Source organism: Panthera uncia, chromosome A2 (assembly GCF_023721935.1).
Source record: "Panthera uncia isolate 11264 chromosome A2, Puncia_PCG_1.0, whole genome shotgun sequence".
NCBI classification, from domain to species: domain Eukaryota; kingdom Metazoa; phylum Chordata; class Mammalia; order Carnivora; family Felidae; genus Panthera; species Panthera uncia.
Genome location: NC_064816.1, coordinates 152,134,356 through 152,141,165, shown reverse-complemented (window position 1 = coordinate 152,141,165; position 6,810 = coordinate 152,134,356).

Here is a 6,810-nt window from a genome sequence, read left to right as displayed (position 1 = left end):
AATAGGTGATGAGGATTAAGAAATGCACTTGTCACGATGAGCACCGGGTGATGTACAGAAGTGTTGAATCATTCTATCATACACCTGAAACTAATATAGTTTACTATACTGGAACTAAAATAAAAACGTTGATAAATTTTTTGAAAAAGACTTGTAATGGAAGCAAAGAGAAAAGATTAGGAGGCAGGTGTTAAGTAGACAGTGCGGCCAAAAGAGGCCTCACTGAGGGACAGCGTTCAAGCTCAGATCTGAGCGGGAACCAACAGTTTCCGAGCACAGGGAGCACATACGTAAGACCCCGAGGTCTAGTTCGTCTCTAATTCTAAATATGGCTTCTCCCATCTCTGTTGCCCTCTTCCCCTGTCCCTGGGCCTGCGTCGGCAGCCTGCCGAAACTCGGGGGGCCCCGTGGCGCGCACTCCCGCGCACCAAGGTAACAGCACACGCGGCAACCCCTGTTTGCGAGATAGAGACGATCGATCGATCGGCAGCCTTTTGCAAACCGAAGACTGGGTCTGGCAGACTATGTGGTTCTCTTGCTGCCTTGTCTTTCCAACGAACTGAAAGACAGGTTTTGCGGGCAGAATTGTTTCTCAGGTGATCAAGCTCACCTCCCATCGTTTGTATTCTCTACCTCACAATAGGCGAGCCCAGGATTTCCCCCCGCTCCCCGGCTCCATGCAAAGGAAGCCTCTCCTAGCTTCTAGACCACGCTAGCCCACACAAGCACCAGGAGGCATTTGAAGACAGGGGCAGGTCATCTGTGACCCCACGGGCTTCGAACGGTCACCCGAAGATGAGCAGACCTAAAAACCTGGAGCCCCCAAAGAGCAGAGGAGACTGCTGACCACGACGGGACCTCACCTTCCACACTACTCACCAGACCTGGAGGGCACCTGGGTCATGGGGGACAAGGATGGCTTCACAGCCCAGGAGGACAGGGGTCCGTGTCCCGAAAGAACCAGCGGAACCGTGAGGACCACGATGTGGCCAGAAGACGGCGCTCTCTTCCCACACACTACGGTCCCCTGGCAGAGCACTTTTTCCTGGGGGTCGCCGACCCAGACCTGAACACCAGAGAAATACACCAGGCCACCGGCAGAGGTCTAGCCCCAGGATACCACACGAGGAAAAAAAACGTGTTCAGGGAACCCTACTCTCCTCTTAAAAGCTGCCCTGCTGGCCTGTCAAGTTTATGACCTCAGAATCCCTGACTCCTCCTTGAGGAAACACTTTAGCTGAACACTTGCCAGCCTAGCTGCCTGTCTGTTTCTGTGCAACGAACAACTTTGTGGCTCCTCACAGGTTCAGTTGGGACTGTAATAAAAAAAAAAAAAAAAAGAAAGAAAAAAAAAGGACAAAATCAAATCAATCACTAATTGGAAGAGATTTAAAAACAAAAAAAGTCTGCCAGAGAAAAAATCAGAAGGTTTATTACAAATTTGCTTTTTTAGTTTTGAGAAATGTAAAGCTTTAAATGTTTTTTCTAATAGGTGGAGACTAGTTAAATTACAGCGTCACTCAATAAATTCTGAAGGCTGGAACAATACAGATTGAAATATTGTTTCAATATTGAAATATTGAATTTCAACACCAATATTGAAATACAATTGAAAAATTGTTTTTCCTTTTCTAATCCTTCTGTATTTATCAATATTTTCCTAATAAATTTGCATTCCTATTATAACAGAGACATTGTTATTGTTTTACCTTTTTTAAAAAAACATTTTAAAATTTATTTTAAGTAGGCTCCCTGCCCAGCTTGGGGCTTGAACTCATGACCCTGAGATCAAGAGTCAAATTCTCTACCAACTGAGCTGGTCAGGCACCCCTATTTTACTTTTTAAAACAAGTTAGATAGACATTCCTCTGCGTTCCTATCCACAGCCCTGAAGAAATAAATATAATTTAAATCTAAATGTTTTAAAATTATCGCCAACAAAAGGTTAGTAGTGCTACTTATACACAAAATGTTATTTCTGTGAATTAAACGTGAGTCCAGAAGAACTGAATTTGTGGTCAGAACACTGGGATCAAGGCACCGGAGTGGCTCAGTCCACTCAGCATCTGACTCTTGATTTCAGCTCAGGTCATGATCTCGAAGCCTGTGAGATCAAGCCCCGTGTCAGGCTCTGCACTGACACCATGGAGCCTGCTTGGGATTCTGTCTCCCTCTCTCTCTGCCCCTCCCCTGCTCATGTTTTCTCTAAATAAACATTTTTTAAAAAATTTACGGAGCATAAATTATTAATGGAGCACCTAGGTGGCTCAGTCGGTTAAGCGTCCAACTTCAACTCAGGTCATGATCTCATGGTTTGTGAGTTCAAGCCCCGTTGTGCCGACAGCTCAGAGCCTGGAGCCTGCTTCGGATTCTGTGCCTCCCTCTCTCTCTCTGCCCATCCCCTGCTCCTGCTCTGTCTCTCTCTCTCTCAAAAAGAAACAAACATGAAAAAAAATTTAAAAAATAAAAATAAATGAAATGTTTATTTATTTTTAAAACAATAAACTGGGATCAACAAAAAAATTTTTTTGAGGGGTGGCTCCATCGGTTCGGTGTCCAACTTCGGCTCAGGTCATGATCTTGCAGCAGTCCGTGGGTTCAAGCCCCGCATTGGGCTCTGTGCTGACAGCTCGGAGCCTGGAGCCAGTTTCCAGTTTCAGATTCTGTGTCTCCCTCGCTCTCTGCCCCTCCCCGACTCGCACTCTCTCTCAAAACTAAACATTAAAGATTTTTAAAATTTTTTTGAGATAATTGTATATTCACATGCAATTGTTAGAAATGATACGGAGAGATCCCACGGAGTCATTACCCATTCCCCCCTTGTGGTGGTAAACACTGTACGTAAGTATGAAATAAGGTCACACCAGGAGACATATGTTGGCACTAGCCATAGAGCTTACTCAGCTGTCCCCAATTTGATATACATTCACGTGTATTTGTGTGTGTGTGTGTACATCTAGTTCTACAAAATTTTATCTCATGTGTAGACTCACGGGACTGTCACTGGCCCAGCTTCAGAAAATTCCCATCACTGCGGCTCCCTGAAGAGCCACGGCCGCCTCCCATCCTCCTGCCCTAACTCTTGACAGTGGTGATTAATTTTTGGTCAAGGAACAATGCCCCCCCCCCACCCCCCCTGCAATGTGTAAATCGCTGTGCCGAGCACTGAAGGGCCGTGACGGAAATATAAATAAGCAGTATAGCCTAGTGGCTAGGAGGATGGGTGGGAACCAGACTAACTGGGTTCAAATCCTGGGTGTGTCACTTACCAGCCGTGTGACCTTGACAAAGTACTCAAGCTCTATGCCACGGTTTCTTCCATACAACGTGGCTAATAAGAGTACCTCCCTGGGTTATTACGAGGATTCAATGAGTTGGTATTTGTAAAGCAAGAAGAAAGTGCCGGGCACGAACAGATGCAGGTTATCACTCAGGAACTCACATTCCCGCAGAGAACATACAAGGCTCTCAGGTCAGCCTGTGTTGAGCGCGGTCAAGTCAAGGCTAACCCAGCACAGTGGGAGGACGCCACTCATTCGGGCTGTGGAAAGTTGAGATGGCTTCACAGAACAGAGACTATCTGGGCTGGGCTTTGAAGTATGAGTAAGACGCTGACAGAAATAAAAGGGAAGGATGGCATTTCATGCCTATAAAATGACACCATCTGTGGCCCTGAGGCGTGAGGTGGCAAGAGCCATTCTGAGAAAGGACGAGCTTAGAACAAGAGCCTGTGAGGACACTGGGGGGCCAGGGGAAGGTTGGGGCCAGGTTCTGAGGCATCTTGGATGCCATGCAACAGTTACTGCTAGAACCTCGCCATCCTGGAGTAGACTAGCATGGCACAGAAGTTTCTCCAAAGTTCTGGAATACTGGGAAGAGAGGCTCAGAGGAGAAAGTACTAACTAAATCACAAGACACACACAACGTGGTTTATTATTACTACAGGCTGATTAAAAACAAGCAGCAGCAACCCCCTCTCTTTCTCTTATGACTTTTTTTAACCTTATTTAAATCCAGGTTAGTTAACATAGAGTGCAATAAGGATCTCAGGAGTAGAATTTAGTGATTCATCACTTACATATGATACCCAGAGCTCATCCCAACAAGTGCCCTCCTTCATGCCCATCCCCCACCCAACACGCCTCCAACAACCCTCAGTTTATTCTCTGTATTTAAGACTCTCCTGGGGCGCCTGGGTGGCTCAGTCGGTTGAGTGACCGACTTCAGCTCAGGTCATGATCTCACGGTTTGTGAGTTCGGGCCCCGTGTCGGACTCTGTGCTGACAGCTCAGAGCCTGAAACCTGCTTCGGATTCTGTGTCTCCCTCTCTCTCTGCCCCTCCCCACTCATGCTCTTTCTCTGTCTCAGAAATTAAATAAACATTAAAAAAAATTAAAAAAAAAAAAGAGCCTCTTACGGTTTGCCTCCCTCTCTGTTTTCATCCTATCTTAGCAACCCCATGTCTTAAACATGGTTCCTGTTCTTGGTAGAAGCATAAAATCTTGAGTGTTTGGGGCCCGGGGGTTAGAGGTTATGAGGCTAACTCATGCCGGCGCCTGTTTTCTCCCTGCCAGGCTGGCTCCCTTCAGTCAGGTGTTCTCAATGCCCCTCACCGGCGACCTCAAACCGTCCTTTCCTGGGATTTCCAAAGGAGGCCACTGGGCACCAGCCATCATCAGCTTGGTCGTCATGGGCCCACAGCGTTCATCTGATCATCCGGCCCTTTGCCCTCTTCAGGCTCAGGGCGCCCTGGTCCTTGAACCTGTGACTGCTTCCAGCTGCCCTCGGCCCCCTGCCCCCACCCTCTGCCTTGGACAGGTGCCTCGCCTCCCGGTTGTTTCCGGGCCCTCACCGCCCCGTGTGCTGTGACTGGGCCCTCTCCCCGCCCAGGGCCCGTTCAGATTTCTGTCTTTCACAACTTTACTCTTGCCTCTCTGGTCCCAGGCCTGCCACGCCTGGGCGTGGCAGGTAAAACAAGAGCAAACGACCCTGTTTCTGCTTCGACATTTCTCTCTCAACCAGCCACCTTCTGGTTATCGTTCTCACTGTGGAAAGAGAAGAAGGACAAAGAATGCTGATTCCACTTGCCCACCCTCATGGTACAGTCAGCTCTACACAGACCGAGGAAACGTCTGCTGACTTTGCTTAGTAGCACCAGACGTGTTTCTTTTTTGCCCGTTATTCTCCTCCAAGGGAAGACAGAGATGTCGGACTAAATGGCTCTTGATGAGAGGGTGAGTGGTGGTTTAGAATTTGACTCCAAAAACTAAGAACCACTCCCTCCAAGTAAAAATAAAAAACCCCGCCCACTAAGCCAGGTGAGCATATGAAGTTGTGTGACGATCACAAAGATGAAATCTAACCAAACAAGACTTAGAAATAAATATTCCCAAGTGCTCCTCAAACAACACGTTCTCGCCCTCCCTGTGAAGAGTGGTCTTCCTGCCCTTGGGACTGGAAGGGGGGCTTGAACAGTACTACAGGTAAGTGGACTGTATCAGGGGGAACTTTTAACAGCATGTATCAGCAACGCTACCCCTTCCCAAGGAAACTCACGAAGATGTTCTCCTAAGCCTTAGGAGGCCAAATTCACTTGTAGCCATTAGAGCAAATTTTCATGTAAATCAACAAACGCTACGATATTTATAAAAAAAAAAAAAAAAAAAAAGCCACACAACAGCAAGCCAAGAATATCAACAAAGGAAGAAACCTTAAATTTTTCTAATGCAATACTCCAAGCCCAACAGGTTCAGCGATCTATGTGTTTAGAAAAATGCCAACATCTCCAATTCCCTTAAACACAAACACTTTGGTACAATTAGACCCTGAATCTTAAGGGTGGCGTTCAATCTGTGGGTGATTTGAGTCTTTGCTTTTCCAACCCTCGCCCAGGCAGAGGGCGACCACGCAGTGAGAGCAAACACAACATATGTGATAGAGAAGAATGATTTATTCTTAGTTTAACGTAGTAGGATAACCCATTAACAAATTAAGTGTTCCTGGCTCCTAGCTGCCACAGACACTTCAGTGAAGGTGAAAAGGTCCTTTTCCTCCATATAAGCCCCCACCACCTGCTACCTCCACTCTCCCCTCCCAGGATGATTTTAATTGACTTTGTTTTTGAAAGGTCTAGCAGTGTCTCAAACTCTAACATGAATAAAAATCACCTGAGGGGCTTGTTACAATGGCTATTTCTGGGTCCCTCTCTAGACCCACCAATTTAAATTTCTGGGAATGTGGCCTGAGAGCCACATTTTAAACAAATTCCCTAAGACATTCTGATCTGGGGGTGCCTGGGTGGTTCAGTCGGTTAAGCACCAGCTTTGGCTCAGGTCATGATCACAGCCCGTGGGTTCGAGCCCCGAGTTGGGTTCTGTGCTGACAGTTCAGAGCCTGGCACCTGCTTGGGATACTGTGTCTCCCTCTCTCTCTGCCCCTCCCCAGTGCACGCTCTCTTTCAATCAAAACTGAATAAACGTTAAAAAAAAAAATTCTGACCTAGGGAAAGGTTAGGAACACTCAGAACAGTGGGTCAAAAGAGTAAAACTGGAGTACTTTGGCACAGGAAAGCAGGTAAGCTGAGGCTGAAAGAAAAGGGCCAGGATTTGGAAGCCTCCTGTCCCAGTAGGGAGACTGGTCTTTACCTCCTCGGCAGGCAGGGACCACTGCAGGGTTTTAAGTAGGGCTGGGACAAGGTAAGGTTTGCAATGAACCAACCTCCTTTTAACCTTCAGCTCACAGCTCCTCTGTCCCCCTCACCTTCCCTGCTCCCTCCATCCTAGGCCAGGAAAGCTCCCTGCTCCTCTGTGC